Source organism: Rattus rattus, chromosome 1, assembly GCF_011064425.1.
Source record: "Rattus rattus isolate New Zealand chromosome 1, Rrattus_CSIRO_v1, whole genome shotgun sequence".
NCBI classification, from domain to species: domain Eukaryota; kingdom Metazoa; phylum Chordata; class Mammalia; order Rodentia; family Muridae; genus Rattus; species Rattus rattus.
In genome coordinates, this window is record NC_046154.1 from 216129388 (window position 1) to 216146282 (window position 16895).

Here is a 16895-nt window from a genome sequence, read left to right on the forward strand (position 1 = left end):
GACACAGAATATATTATCTTATTCAAGAACAAAGACTTGAAAGTACAGTGAGGAAATATTAAACTAAAGCCCAGTAGACGATCATCAAATTCTGAAACTTGATGTCCATTTTCTGTGGATTCGGTTCAAAGGGCTAAAAAAAAAAGATATTACTTATGTATATTTTTCTATAACACACAATATATAATTATAACAGCTTATTAATTATGTTAATTAATTAGACACCTAATTAATTAAATAATAAATTGTTAATAAATTAGAATATAATTAAGATATGTTAAAATATATTATATTAGTATATAGTATGCATGTAGTATATGTAATATATAGTATATATTATACTATAAAATAAAATAATACATTACTTATATACAAATTCATTAATAATTATTATAATTAGTTCAACTAATTAATATAATTAACATATATTAATATAATTACATGCTGCAAATTGGATATTTATACATAGTACATGTTACATATATTATATAGAGATAGTGTAATAGATAAATGGATGGATAGATAGACAAAAGATAGGTAGGTAGATACAGATTTGGGGACTGGGAAGCCATTGGACCAGAGGGGCATGGTAGGCTGCCTGGTTGAAGAGTCAGATCGAGGCATGTCCAAAGCTTGGAAGTCTCATCCTAAAATCAGTAGGAGCAGATCAGTCATGCTCGCGTATCCCAGTGCATGTAGGCCTGCACCCCCACTTTGTCCTCCTCGAGGAGGTCACATAGCCTGGTAGCCAGGTCAAACTTCCTTTCCCTTTATAAGGTCATGTTTGGCAACACCTGGAATTCCTCCTTATGAAAATGAGGCATCCCTAGCATTCCCTAAACCCCTACCCACCCCACAAATGTTTAAGAAGCCCCCCCCATTAAATGAGTTGTCTCACTGAAGCCGTCTTCCAACAGTTTGAGGTCTCTTCTGCACTAGGCTGCTCCTGCCTCACGGCCCTTCTCAGGACCTGCAAGTTACTCTCACAGGTGCATTAGGGTGCCTTGGACCGGGAGGCAGTGCTGGGACATAGATATACACACACATGCAAGAGAAAGGAAACAAGCAGACACATCTGAAACTTCTAAATAAGGCTCATGAAATATTGTTCTTATATTTAGGTTAAATTCAATAATTTATTTTGTTTATACATTTATATACGTTTTATATCATAGTTTCTACAACTTTGTCAGAGTGTTTACTGTATCTCTTGCTACAATCCCCCAGCAATTAACTTCCCAATATGTGCCTGACTTTCTGAGACAAATCAAGAATACAGGGTTGTCCTTTCCCTTTCACTGCTGGAAAAAGAGAAATACAAATGGAACCAAAAGTGCAGTCTTCTAGTACCAAAACTGTGATATTGGAGAAGAGCTATTTCTTAACTTTCAACTCGTAACAATAGACATTATACAAGATTCATGTACTGTGTAATATTAATGTGTATTTTGAGGTCATGAAGATAGAAAATTGTAAGAATTAATATCTGCTTCAAACAGATAACAAAGAAGTGTAGAAATGCCATGTGTGAAACCTTCCACGTTTTACTGCAACCCTCCAATTTAGGGAGTTGTGAAAACATATATACTCTCTTTTTGGACTTACACACTTCTCTTTCTGTAGGTAGTTTCCTTTTCCTCTCTCGGGGTTTGAAGAGGAGTCACCAGGTTGACTAGTCAAGCCCAAGCAGACTGACAGCAACTGACAGACTAGTTCACACAGAGCCTGCAGGTTTTCTTTTCTTTTCTTTTTTTTTTTTTTTTTTTTTTTTTTTTTTTTTTTTTTTTTTTTTTTTGGGGTGGGGACCAAACCCAGGGCCTTGCGCTTGCTAGGCAAGTCTACTACTGAGGTAAATCCCCAACCAGCCTGCAGGTTTTCTTAAAGCAGCTGTAGAAACTATTATTCAGAGTTCCACAAACTGACAACTGTGGGCATAAAAAGAGGAACTGAGGAAGTCTTATGGTGACATTATTTCACTATCTTCTAAACTGGGTGGCATTTCTTGAGTAATAGGCAAAATATTTTGTTGAAATGCTTCAAAAGTATGAATTGTGAAGTTTATACTCTCCGAAACACAATAGAAGTGAATTTGGTTAAGCTTTCTGTATATACAGATACCAAATCTTCTCTTTTCCCTCTACCTGACAAGAACTTTTTAGCACATCTGTCTACCTGACATTTCACGTTTCTAATTTGTTTTGTGAGAAAAACAAAAAGTCTTCTAACATACTGACTGAGTGAACTGTGTAGGAAGGGAGAAATCTGTCTGCCTCCACTGGGAGGAGAGAGCTGAGGACACTGATTTAGGACAGATGAAGGGGAGAGAGCATAAATAGAAGAAAGGGAAGTCAGAAAATGAAGAAACCATTTAAAGAAATGACAATAAAATCGGAGCCGCCGATTCATCCTTGACATTTACACGTTTCCCTGTCTGGCTGCGTATCTGTCCATATGGGTGACGTATCTTCCCAGCTGGGTGGCAACTTCCTTTCAACTTCAGCGCCTCGCTGAGAGCTCCATTCTGTACCGAGTGCCAAAAGCGCCCTGGCTGTCTATACGTCAGAGAGAACAAAATCGATATTTGGAAAAAGTGCCAAGATAAATATTTCTGGTTTTGTGAAAGATTTAACTAAAATGAGGAACGACCAACCAGGAGTGTGAAGTGAGGACGTGGCTTTGAGGGTGGCGAAGATGATGAAGAAGAAGATGATGATCATGGAGTTGAGTCAGGAGGCAGAGGAGATTCATGAGTTCTTGGGTCCTCCTTGTTTATTGTCTCCTCCTGTCTTCCATTGTCTATCTAAAAGAATAATAAAGCACGCACACCTTCTTCAGAAGAAATATAGAATTAGAAAATGGAAAATTATCATCAAGATCAGCTAAAGGAGACTGATGAGACTGTGGTCCCAGGCTGCTTTCAGCCTGGGCCATACACACTTCTTCTGGCAATGGGCACCGGTCAATTCAGAGATGAGTGAGAGCTAAAAGGGCTGACAACAGATTTTGTACTCAGCCTTGAGTAGGATAACTTTATCATGGTCCTGCTTTCCACCAAGGCTCAAGGAGCACTGCAACAAAAGGAGGTGGAAAGGATCCACGAAGGGGCGGATGTGGAAGGAGAAAAAGAGAGAGGGGAGAAGGGAGAGATGTGGAGGGAAGGAGAGAAAGAGGGAGAGAGAGGGAGAGGATGGGGAAACAGAAGGGGAGAGAGAAGGGAGAAGGGAGAGAGGTGATTTAATTATTAAGGAAAAGAAAATTTCTTCACCGACCTGTCATTTACCAAGACAAAAACATAGTATATTTTCCTATTAATATATGTTTTAACAAAGTCAGATATGAAATGTCTTAGAGCTGTTTTATTTTTGTATGCTCGTCTTTACGATTTTCCTGACTCTGGTATCTTTTAGATATGCTTTGTTTTGACATCTTGTTAAGTGAGTGGTCAAAGCAAACAACAAACACACAATCGCACATCGTAATTGCCCTATTATGACCAGTATCTCCCCAGCATGTCTCAAAGTAAGTAATTAGCCTGTCCTTTTTCATAAACATAAGTCCTTTTAAGCATCGTTCTTGGAGATTAAAGAAATGTAGTACGTTCATTACTTATCCCAGCCCATACTTCATCTTCCAAGGGACTGCAAATCCAGTCTCGTTTTAGGGGAACTCAAAACTCTCCTGAATTACACTGCTTTGCAGTATGAGCATAACATCAACCTGGAGAAGATGCCACACATTTGAAAGCCTCACATTCTCTACCTGAGGGTGAAGGAAATACTCCCAGAACACTTGTTTATTCTATGTGCCAGGTCTGTGCTGGGGAAGATGGTGGTAATATCTAATCTCACAGAGCATAGATGAGAAACTGTACCAAAAAATAATTTTTAAAAACAGATTTTCTTTTCCATTTATTTCTAGCACAGAATATCTTACCTGGACAACTAGTATATAATTTTCCATCAGAAGGTCCTATTACCACAATTTAGTCAGTGTAGTTGTCTAGTTGTCTATATTGATAATCTGGGACTTCTGGTTTGCATTTGTGCTCTGGATCCGCACCCACTCAGCCCACACCCCAGTTGTAGCTAGACTCCCCAGGTGTTCTGACACATCCAGAATGACAAATGAGACCCCCAAACCCCACCCCTATACCTGGCATAACCAGGACCCCCAGGATCCAGGAACAAAGATCCCCCACCTAACTAGAGACTCGAGCTCCTTCAGGTTTGCACCTGTGCCTGGTGCAGAGCCTCTGCTCTGCATCCCAACTCCCTCAGCACACACACCAGTAGCAGCTCAAGCTTCCAGGGTCCTGACACATCCAGGCTCCCAGGCTCACAGGAGGGACAGGCTCCACTCAGAGACAGCCAGACCAGTTAACACCAGAGATAACCAGATGGCAAGAGGCAAGCACAAGAACATAAGCCACGGAAACCAATACTGCTTGGCATCACCAGAACCCAGTTCTCCCACCACAGCAAGCCCTGGATACCCCAACACACCTGTACAGCAAGATTCAGATCAAAAGTCTCATCTCATGATGATGATAGAGGACTTTACAAAGGACATAAATAACTCCCTTAAAGAAATACAGGAGAACACAGGTAAAAAAAAAAATCGAAGCCCTTAAAAAGAGAAAACACACAAATCCCTTAAAGAAATACAGGAAAACACAGTCAAACAGGTAAAGGAATTGAACAAAACCATCTAGGATCTAAAAATAGAAATAGAAACATTAAAGAAGGGAGGGACCCATGGCTCCAGATACACATGTAGCAGAGAATGGCCTTGTCTTACATCAGGGGAAGGGGAGGCCCTTGGTCCTGGGGAGATTTGATTCCCCAGCATAGGGAGATGCTGAAGAGGTGAAGCAGGAGAGGATGGGTGGGTGGGGGAGCACCCTCATCAAAACGAAGGGGAGGGAGGAAAGGGAGGTTGTGTGTTGGTGGGTCTTATAGAGTGGTAACTGGGGAGTGGAATATCACTTGAGATGTAAACAAATGGAATGATTAATAAAAATTAAAAAATAAAAATAAAATAGCATATAAAAAACCACACACACACATACACACACACACACACACACACACACACACACACACACAAAAGGGAGACAACCCTGTAAATGGAAAATATAGGAAAGAGAGCAGGAGTAACAGATGCAAGCATCACCAACAGAATACAAGAGACAAAAGAGAGAATCTCAGGTGTAGAAGATACCATAGAAAACATCAACACAACAAAGAAAATACAAAAAGCTTCTAACTCGAAACACTCAAGAAATCAAGGACACAATGAAAAGACTGAACCTGAGAATAATAGGTATAGAAGAGTAAAGATTTCCAAGTGAAAGGGCCAGTAAACATCAACAAAATCATAGAAGAAAACGTTACTAACCTAAAGAAAGAAATGTCCATAAACATACAAAGAAGCCTACAGAACATCAAACAGATAAGATAGGACCAGAAAAGAAATTCCTCCCATCACATAATAATCAAAACACCAAATGTACAAAACAAAGAAAGAATATTGAAAGCAGTAAGAGAAAATGGTCAAGTAACATATAAAGGCAGACCTATCAGAATTACACCAGACTTCTCAACAGAGACTCTAAAAGCAAGAAGATCCCGGGAAGATGTCATACAGACCCTAAAAGAACAAAAATGCCAGCCCAGGCTACTATACCCAGCAAAACTCTCAATTACTATAGATGGAGAAACCAAGACAAAACCAAATTTAAACAATATCTTTCACACTGAGTATCAGGGGTTCCACTGCATTATGTCAAAAGTGTAAGTGGACAAAGTAATCTCTCATTTCAGCTGAGAATCCCATCTTTGTCCAGGATTCTCATAGCTCATGTGTAAATTGAACATATGAGTTCTGTACAGGATGTGAACGTGACCACTATCTTGTATCATTCAAGTATTTGGTAATAACTGTGGTTACTTTTTGATTGCCCTGTGGATATGTTATTTATTTATTTATTTATTTATTTATTTATTTATTTATTTATTCATTTTGCTGTATTGCTTGGGAGATTGACAGCTACAGTTTGTGAGGTTGATCTTGTTAGCGGGAATGGGTTTCAATAATTCTCTGTCCTGCCCTGATACAACATTGATGAGCGGCGAGCTAATACCAGTTGCCTAGTCTGCCTAGCCAAGTGCTCCCCAAAGGAGTGGGAATTCATCACTCCCACACACTGTGAGGAGTCACAGGGGCTTCTGAGACAGACTCGACATGATTTCTATGTGTGATCTGTGGGTAACACCACAGGGTCAGAAGAGTAGTGCAATAATCCAGAGACAGGTCTGGGCACCCCCTTTTACAGACATCTAGGCACCATATGGAAAACACTAGGAGGCACAAGCCGTTGCCTGTTTGTACTGCAGATGCCATTTCTGGGTGCCAACAGGCGCCGGAGATCTTTTGTTAGAATTCACTTGTGCTCTATGGCTACCACAACTAAACTTATCTTGGTTTAGAGTTTAAGCCAAGCTTAATCTGATGTTTGAGTTTTCCAGTTGGGAGAGCATTATAGTCTTTGACCCACTTTGAAGATCTGCACAATTCCCAGCCTTCTGGTGATGATACTTCGTTCTATCCCTGGTTACACTAATCACATTCGCCTTCATTCTAGTGGGTGAGATGCCACTGCCTGAAGTCCTCTGCAGTTACAATCGTCCTTAAATCCTAGAAACCATTACTGTCCTGCTCTCTTATGGTCACTTTCATGCAGCATTTCCTTTAGTTACGATGAGTAAATGCAAGCTATAGTATAGAAACCTTTATTAATGGCTACTGCTGGCCATTATTTAAGCTCTCACTCTTCCCAGCCCAATCAGGTCACATCGTGGGCCAAATAATGCTTTCTTAATCACTTGAAACTACTTTTGGCATCATAAGGCGGGAGCCGCAGTGTAGAAGCAGATAGAACAACATTCGATTATCTCACAGAGGAGAAATTATCCACATGGTTAAAACTCCGAAGATTAAATAGAACTGAGAGTCCAACAAGCTATCCCGAACGTCCGAGAACAACCTGAGGAATAACCTCACCAGATGGTCAACAAAGGATGCTTACTACTGCGCAGGCTTGTGGCAACTGCCAAGTGGAGAACCACACTCTCGAATCTGGGATTGGGGTATTGCCAGAACACGCGGTCCGTGAGGATAAGGAAGACCTGGTACATACGTATATGCACTGTACCAAGAACTCTCAAGTTCACTGTGTTTCTCTCTACTCAGTTCCAATCTAAATACCCAAGAGTTTCTTCTGATGGTATAACCTAGATCAAACCGGAAACTTCGACTCTACTGATGGTTTGGAAAGATGGTTTCTTCCCTTACCCTGGCTCCTTCTAGCCTCCAAGAAAGTAGTCTGAACATATGCTGAGTTGGATGAGTGCCTGCCTGGATTGGTGCTGCCTGCAATAAAAGTGCTCACTAAAGGGTACTTGTGTCTGTAGACTCAGATTAAGCACCATTCCCTTGGGGCATTTTTGCCTATCCAAACTTGATTAAATCTGCTAGGAGATATATGGCCCCCAAACTGATTCACTTTTTAAAAGTTTTCCTATATTTGTAATAACTCTATAAAATGTCTTTTGCTCTATGTTGCAAAAAAGATTCAGAAAGCCAGAAAATAAGTCTTTTTTTTGTAAAGGAAATAGAGTATAATAAAGATCTTATGATTCAGCATCTTTATTACAATTTAGTATATTTCATGTGCATCTTTAGCAGCAGATGCACATGAAATGCTTTTAAATTATAAAATAATTGATAGAACCTTTGCCCCACTTTCTAAGGCTCTACATCCAATAATATGTTATTGCGATGTTTAAGTGCCATGATACCTGGCCTTTATAGTGCTCTTTTAAAGGAATGAGGCACATGGCTAAGAAAGGTTTTTAAAATTTTTACTCTACTTATACGAACATTAAAATGAGAGCTCTAAAATGCATTGTTAAAACCTAACTATTCATAGTAAGTATGAAATCACCCTCATCTTTGTTCCTGACATTCATACCTTTACTTTGCAGAATACAATTTATTTCCATGCCTCTGTCTCTGTGTAGCTCATGGCTGATGATTTTATCAAAATGGTCAAAATGGCAAGCTCTGTGGTTGCAGTTGTTGCAGGTTTCATTCTTGCCTTTCTTTTAGTTTGGTGGCATAAATGGCACTGATTATTAGGGCAGTGTAGTTAACATCGAAGGGATCCTGGGAGGAATGACAGGCAAGGTGTTTACTTACTTCCTTGGAGTCTAGACAACAGAACACAGTTAATGCCTAAATTGAACTCCTGGATAGCATCACTTTTTATACTTATTAATAATTTGTTATATTCCATCAAATTTAAAACAACTTTAAAAATTCTCAGGGAAATAGGTACATAGTAATTTTAAGAATATTAAAATGTAAACTATTTTATCTTGAAATAAATAAATTATAGTGGTCAGTCTTTTGTCCCTCTGTCCCTCTGCTTCTTTATCTGGGTTGCTTGTTAACTATCTTCTTGGGTTCACATCTATGTCTTTCTTTCTTTCTTTCTTTTTTCCTTCCTCTCTTCCTTCCTTCTGTTTTCCTTCTCTAAGAATGGCTGGAAAGTTGAGTGTGAGTCTCAGGGTCTACTTCTGTTAAATGATTCTGCCCACTGCTCCCAGGCAAGGAATCTTGGATAGAAATCTACTTCAAGCTGCTTGGATCATGGTTTTTGCCTAGTGATTCAACTTCTATAGTTTAAAATATATTTTAAATCTAATAATAATCAAAGAATGTATAATGTTAGCAAGAAACCTCCTGTTTATTCTTCATCCATTTTGTGTTGTGGACATCTCTCTTTAACATTACGAGGGCAATAAAATGTCACAGTGCTATTAACTGTGCTCACTGGAAATTTTATCATTATCTTTCAATGGTACCCTCTTCCTGATCTAGAATCTAAAACAAAGCACTCACTGTAATCGCTCTTTGTGTCTCTTTGGTCACCTTGAGACTATGGCCACCTCTCAGCCTTTCTTTCTTTCTTTCTTTCTTTCTTTCTTTCTTTCTTTTTTTTTTTTTTTTTTTTTTGTAACTATGAGTTTTGAATGGTGGTGGTCAAACAAATTTTGTCAGTTTAATTTAAAATTGTATGAATTTATTTTGTCCTTGAATAAACTGGAGTTGTAGCATTTGGGAGAGAATTCTACCAAAACAAGGTGCCCTTCTCACTTGCATGCTAACAGAATGTCATGTGTGGCATCCATGTGACATCACTGGTGATATAACATACCTTACTGTCTGTCAGAAGTCTCCAGCTGCCCCCCTTTATTTGCTATAATTGGTACTCTTTGGAAGCAAATCATTAGCTTCTTCTTTTTTTTTTTTTTTCATCTTTATTAACTTGGGTATTTCTTATTTACATTTCAATTGTTATTCCCTTTCCCTGTTTCAGGCCAACATCCCTTAACCCCTCCCTCCCTTCTCTACTGGTGTTCCCTCCCATCCTCCCCCCATTTACTGCCCTTCCCCCAACAATCACATTCACTGGGGGTCCAGTCTTGGCAGGACCAAGGGCTTCCCCTTCCACTGGTGATCTTACTAGGTTATTCATTGCTACCTATGCAGTTGGAGACCTGTCAGTCCATGTATAGTCTTTGGGTAGTGGCTTAGTCCCTGGAAGCTCTGGTTGGTTGGCATTGTTGTTCATATGGGGTCTTGAGCCCCTTCAAGCTCTTCCAGTCCTTTCTAAGATTCCTTCAACGGGGGTCCCGTTCTCAGTTCAGTGGTTTAATGAGAGACACAGCCAGAATACAGCAAATACATAGGCGAATGCCATCATTAAGTCATTAGCTTCTTTGAGATCTTCTAAAGCAAAACGGATGGAGCTGATTCAGTGTTTCATTAACGGATGAATGCTAGGACCACGAAGGCTGTGAAGGAGGCCTGCATACAAGATAGAAAAATGAAGCTGAAAAAGAGATGCTGAGTAGAAGTGGACAGATACGTCTTTCTGCTCTTGATGATCACAGGGATCTCCTCGATTCTTGAGGTTTTATTTCATACTACATTGCATCAGAGAATTTAAATGTCTTTTCATCTAAACCAGTTCAGGTTAGATCCCTATACATACAACTGAAAAACACAGTAATTCACACACCACTGGATTGTTACGTGATTTAACATACTCAGCGTGCCAGGAGATTGTTCCTTAACAAATGATATTCCACACAGGGGTAGCTGATGTTAATGCAGCCCTCACTTTGAATTAATTCCATTCAGAAGCCTTGCGGAAACATATTACATGATGAATCTCTCAATGATGCCTGATTATTGGAAATTTCTCTCTCTGGCACTGGATGTCATAGAAGAAAGGCGAAGGCCGTAGCTCTATCGAGGCATAGCTGCTTGTTCAGTTCCTAAGTCATGTTTGTGTTAGACTTAGACACACAAAAAGAGCAGCCTGATATTTGAAGTACATAATTATGCACATTCTTCTTCCCCGAGGAAAGGAACATCAGAGCTCAGTCTTTTAGGCAAGAAGCTTCTTTGATTCACAAATACTCTGAGAGCATCCTTAATGTCCCATGACTTTTACCTACAGCAATTTTAGGCTTAGCATTCGGGGGATGGGGGGTGGTGAACATTTATATCTTTAGTGCATATCCTGAATTGATCTGTTATGACACTCATGTATAAATAAGACACACTCAAAAATGCAAGAAGAACTGGGGCAAAAGTGACTCTGAGTCACTCTCCGTTAATGCTTCCCCTTTGACTTTCTCACAATAGAGAAATAATTATCAAGAAGACGAACTTTTAATAGCTCTTTAATGAAGCCGTCCTGATATTTCCGCTTCTCTTAAAGAACTAATTTAAGAACACTTTTTGCTCTTCCCCCTTACTTCTGATTTTCTAAAGGCAAATTTAGTGTGAAAGACAAGCATCAGAGAGAAAACCAATGTCTATGGGTCTAAAATGGGCTGGACTTATGCAATAGAAGCAGAACTGCTTAGGGAGCTGTGTCAATATTCGAAGGTACAAGATCCTTTTGACAGTGTGACCTGGGCAATACTTAGGTCGTCCAATCAGATGATTTGGCTAACAAAAACCAAAAGAGGAAAGGAAAGCAATCCTAGACAAATTAGTGAAATAGGCAAACATCTGTATGGTGTGGCATTGAGTCTCTAGACCCTCCCACCTTCTGCCACTCCCAGCAACCAAGTAAGAAAGTATTTACCCAGCATCCTCTTTGTTTACCTCCAAAGGTTCATCTTTTTCTAGGAGTCCATGAATGCCCCAGTAAGCATCCATTAAGCACTGAAGATGACAGACACAGGAATTTGTCATGGTGCCAATCCTCCAATATCTTGCAGGTCAGCAGAGAAGACGGAACGAGGGTGTTGATAAGTGAAATGGAAGAAAGCCTAGCGTAAAGGAAGAACCAAGAGCTGCAGAGAAGAGAGAAAAACAGAGAACTGGGTAGAAGCAGTAATCTGAGGGGGAGAGGCGACACGGTGTGGCCGAGGTCAAGTGAGGGCTTCACTGAAGACCTTGTAGGAAGTGAATGAAAATATTCTAGATTTAGTGATTTTGCTTTTGTGCTCATTCATGGATTTTGCTGTGCAGACCAGGCAGATTTCAAACCCTTAACTCTTCTGCCTCAGCCTCCTTAACGCAGGGACTGTAGCTGGTCAGCCCCATGTATAGCTGGAGGGTTTTGAATAGCTACAAATTACGATTTGAATGAAATAATCTGAGAACTGTAGTCATTTACTTCTAAAAATAAGATTAAAGGGTATGAGTCCTGTGAGACTTAATACTTTTACAGAAGAAAAAGTGAAAAATCGCAAGGGAACGTAGCTTGGTTTGTTGAAGGCTTGCTATGTAAGATTCTGTCTCAAAATGTTATTAATACATAACAATTTTAACAAATCTTCAGAAGAAATAAGACAGGAGCTGCTGGAGCATCCTCTCCCATCTAGTAGAAGGGCAAAAGGAAAGTGCTTACTTTTTATTACCATGTAGTCTACAACATGATCAAGTATATTGAACCACAACAAAAATAAGCTTTAGTAATAGGCAACCTGTCCTTTTCCTATAGAGACGGATTGGACTGGAGGCCTCAGCTGCCTATGTGGCTCATTAGACAGCTTTAATGAGTGACTCTGCTTTGGAAGTCACCCAGACCTGAAATAAAGATGAAAAGGCTACAAAGAGGAACTAACTGTTGCCTTTAGGCAGGCGAATCAAAGTATCCAAGCCTGGGAAAAGATAGAAAAAAAAAATCTCTTCAAAGTGGTATTCTCCTTTTGCTCATTTTGACTAACTCAGACCAATGGATAGTCCAATAGAATCTCTCTTTTCTCTCTCTTTCTCTCTTCTCTCTCTCTGTCTCTGTGTGTCTGTCTCTCTGTGTCTGTTTCTCTGTCTGTCTCTCTGTGTGTCTCTCTGTTTCCCTCTGTCTTTGTCTCTTTCTGTCTATCTGTCTCAGCCTGTCTCTGTCTCTCTTTCTGACAAGGAGGCAAGACTCTTCAGGAAGGCAATGCACAGTGTCTCTGTTTTGTAAGTTTCATGGATCCCTTCAGCTACTAGGTATTCTCCTTTTGAGAATCTTTCTCTGCGGTAGACGTTTCATCTATGTGAGCCTGGACAGCCAATCTGGGTTTTATTCTAAAACTCATGAGACTAAAAGTCTTGATCTATTTTGATAAAGAAACTAAGACTTTGCTCCCCATGCAGGGATGGAAATGCATTCTGCTCAGAGTAGAAGGAAATTCTGCCTAGAGCAAGGGAATCACATTCTTTCTGACGTGGTCCCATGGCAGGCAGGAGGTCCCACCTCTGTGCCTCTGAGTCACGTGAACCAGTCATTTTCTCAATTTATCTACGTTAGTGACCTTGGAGCTGCTTTCACTTGGCATTGAATGCAGTGCATTTCGAACCATACATTTTATGTAGGAAACAAAACAGACTTTAAACTGAAGGCACGGCCCTCTTTGTCCCTACACAGACTGTGCATGCAGTATCATAAAAATGTCAAGACCGTCCCACCTCAAGAGTGACTGGCAGGAAGTTGTAGATCGATAACCCCATGTGCACAGCCTTCGTCTTTCACGCTATTTTCCTTATGACAGGAAAGGATGGATAAGTTTCACAAAGAGCTTCAGAGGAAACGAAGTTAAACCTAATGCTAAACTGTGATTGGGGATTGAAGGGTATGATTTAGGAGCCTGCCTTGAAGGGATATACACAATGTTACAACACTGTTAAAAAGCACACACCTGTGAGTTTGTTTGGGCTAGCCAGGCTTCACTAAGTTTCCATAATGCAAACAGATGTATTTTTATAGAGCATATACTGTGAGCTCAGTCCTACTCCATGCATGACCTCAAAAGACATAAAGGAACTGGGATAGAACAGTCACTTTCAAGAGAATGCAAAATCTAGGTTCTGAATTTCCTTTTTACAAGTAGAGAGAACAAGATTACAAAATTCACTAGCTGCACTGAAAACTGCTCCTAGTTTTCTGATCCCTTACTCCAAGTGCAGCTATTGATTTCGGGAAATTATAGGTTATATTTAAACTTGGGTAATTTCTCATCCGGCAGATTCTGGGTTCAACTAGGTATTATTTCAGGCAACAGTTGTCTGTTTCTAGGCTTCAACGTCCTCCTCTGTCAAATAAAAGCAATGAATTCCTAAGTGATGAATCTATTTCGGTGACTGCCAGAAATGATCTAAAACTATAACTTGACCCAGGAAATATCTGAACATTTCATTCTTAAAATTGTAATTTTTTTTAGCGAATAAAATAATGGGTTTCATTATGACATGCATGTACATTACTGTACTTTACTCAAATTCCTCTCTTTTCCTGCTGGTCCCTTTTCCAGTTTAAATATTCCCTCCTCCCTCTTCCTCTTGGCTTTCATTTTACCTAGTGATGGACATTTCACTTTCGAAGAAGAGAAGAGGTAACACTAATTGTCAGGAACTGAGGCGGGCTATCCTGGAGATTAACAGTGGGAACCAGCTCACTAACAGGTCAGGTGGTTTTGAGAGGCCCTTGGGCTGATTTGCTGGTCAGATTGATGCTTCGAAAACCTGAGGTTCATCCTGGCAAAGGGACAGACTTCCTTCAAGAAAGGGCCGGGTTCCAGTCTACCCAGCTGCACACCCCCTCCCCCATTCCTTTATCATAATTTCCCAGGCAGAGTTGGAAAGGTGGGAGCGTGGAAGTAGAAGGCAGCAGGCAAGGAAAGTAAATTACAGTTCAGGCAACAGGAACACTGCCTCCAAGGTCAGGCTGAGTGTCAACTAATTATGTAAAATCTTGCGGAAATAGAAGTCGCGGAGAGGCCCAGCCTACTCTTGCATTTAAGGAGATCTTTCCAGAGCCCCCTTTCAGTGCAACCCCATGACACCCTTTGGCCAGATCTTTGTATTTTGCCCGCCTCCCCTCATTTCTCGTTCCAATTCCACCAAAATAAACCTGAAAACTTTTCTCTTCCTTTTGGTAAGTCAGTTGCAGAGGTGCTTTCCCACAATTTCAGACCAGTTTTTTGTTTGTTTGTTTGTTTGTTTGTTTTTCTCAATGTCTCTGTCTAAGACCCAAAGCTAAGGCTGCTAAACAGCTCCGTGGACAGGGGGCGGGGAGGGGTGCCATACCCGGCAGCCTGGAGCTGGGACTCTGCTCTGGCTACCCTGGCAGGTGCCTGTTCTTGGGGCACAGTTTCCCAGGGCAGGGGTCCGGCAGGACGCCAGCTCCCGGGGCCCGAGAGTCCGCTGCGGGGACGCGCGGAGAGGGGGTGCGCTGGCAGCGGGTGGCTTCCTTCCGCAGGAGCTATTTTTAGCAGCGCTTCGCCCCCCTTTTCCCCGGGCCGCCGGCGTGGTCGCCTCCAGCTCGTGGCCGCGGCTCTGCAGCTCGGCGCCGCCTCCCCCGCCGCGGATGGCTCTTGGTAGCTTCCACGCGGGCAGGTCCGGAAACTGAGCATGTCTGCAAGCGCTCGGCGGCCCCGGCGGCGGCGACAGCGGCGGGGGTAGAGCCGGCTGCGTCAGGCTGAGCGCAGTCCGCGCGCGGCCGCGGGAGCGCAGTGCCAGCGCCGCCCGGCCCCACCGAGAGGGGCGCACTCGCCGCTGCGGGGCTCGCACCGCTCGCCGCAGCCCCCTCCCGCCGACCCGCAAGTAAGTTTGTGCGGCTGCTGGGCGCCGGGGCGAGGGCTAGGCGCCAAGGGAGCCGGGGCTGGCGAGCGGGAGAAGCGCCTGGACACCCGGAGAGCCGGCAGCCTTCTGCCTCCGGAGCCCCGCGCTTCTTCCAACCGCTGGGCAGCTCCCGCTTACAAGGATGCTCCAGCAAAGACGATGATGAACAGATCCGGGAGGGCAGGACTAGCTCAGGGGTCAGGTGTGGGACACTCTGGAAGGAAGAAGGACCGAGGGTGAGGGAGCGGACCCGGCAGGCCAGGTGCGGGCTAGTGCCCGATGGGGAAGGGACGGTGTGAGGAGCAGGGACCTGCCTGGGAACAGCCAAAAAGGAAAAGTGGGTTTCCCTGGGACTGAGAGGGGGTCAGAGAGCAAAATTAGAAGGGCAGTGTATCCTGAATCAGGGTGACAGAAGGGAAGATAGATGGAAAGTGGGGCGTGTGAAAAGCGGATTTGTAGGAGAGCAAAGGACGCCAGTAGAAGGGTCAGTGGGCGCATGATGGGCGGGTGAATTTGGTTAATTTGGGGAATCAGAACAAGCTCAGGTAGATATGATGGAGAGTCAGGTTTAATTCAAGCCTCAAAGGGAGTGTGTGAGGCAACATGTTGTGAGAACCAGCGAGTGCAGAAAGTGGCCTGGAAAGGAGGGCTGGGAAGGTGATGAGGGATTGAGGGAATGCGAGCAGGGAGAGGGGCAGGTTCATGCCTAGGAAGTGGAGTGCTGGTGGGTCTGCAAACCTGTGTTGGAGGGTTCCGTGAGACAAATCCCTTGGTAGTGGTCTAGAGGCTCTTCTCTGAGGTCCCTCTTCCATCTCCTACCTAGTTTGGAGGCGCCTAGGCTCCCTGGTAGATGTGGACAGAGATGAAGCAGTGGGGAAGGTTGTCACTTAAGGGAAGCCCAGGGCTTCCCTTACCGGAATGTGTATCCGGGTTTCTTTTAAGCAATGTGGGACTGGATTTGTGAGTTACCTAGAGGGGGAGTGGTGTGTTCTAAGCCAAGGGGATCCCTAGTCTCCTATAGGGCGGGGGGATTTGTGTTTCGGGCTGGTAAGTAAGGTAGAAGTCTGCAGCATACGAAACGCAGCAGGGAGTGTGCATACATGCGCTTTGCAGGTGCCTGTTGCCAAACAGGGGTCCTCTGTGTGGCTGCAGTGAGTCTCCACGACTGGGAGATCAGGACTCCGGAGGTGGTCCAGGACTGGATTAAGGGAAACTGAGCTTCCCTGTGCCTCGTCTGCCTCCTTTGTGGTTATACGTTCTTTCAGTTCTTTCATGGCCTCCCTCTGGTTACCTTTTATTTGAAACCTGATGCTGCTTGTCTTTCCTGATTTCTGTGCTTGGAGTATGCATCTCAGGCAGGGTTGTTCCCATCTCCGGTTGAGGGAAGGAATCCTAGGAGTCCCTGATGTCATAGGGACTCTGGAACCATGGGGCCTTCTTAGAGGACAAATCATAACATCTGTGGATTCCATTCCGTAAGCAGGTAGCTTCAAATGGACTGGGAGGAGCAGTGAGTAGGATGGGAACAGTGAGCATTACTTATCTGTTTTTGAAGGGGGACTTCCTCTCAGTTCCAAGCATATAAATCAATGACTTATGAAGGGAAAGACTCGGTTAGTTCAATAAACATTCAAAATTCTGTTGCAAAATAAAATGTCTGTTTGATTAGCAAAGATTTTACCCACCAGCTACATGAATCAAGA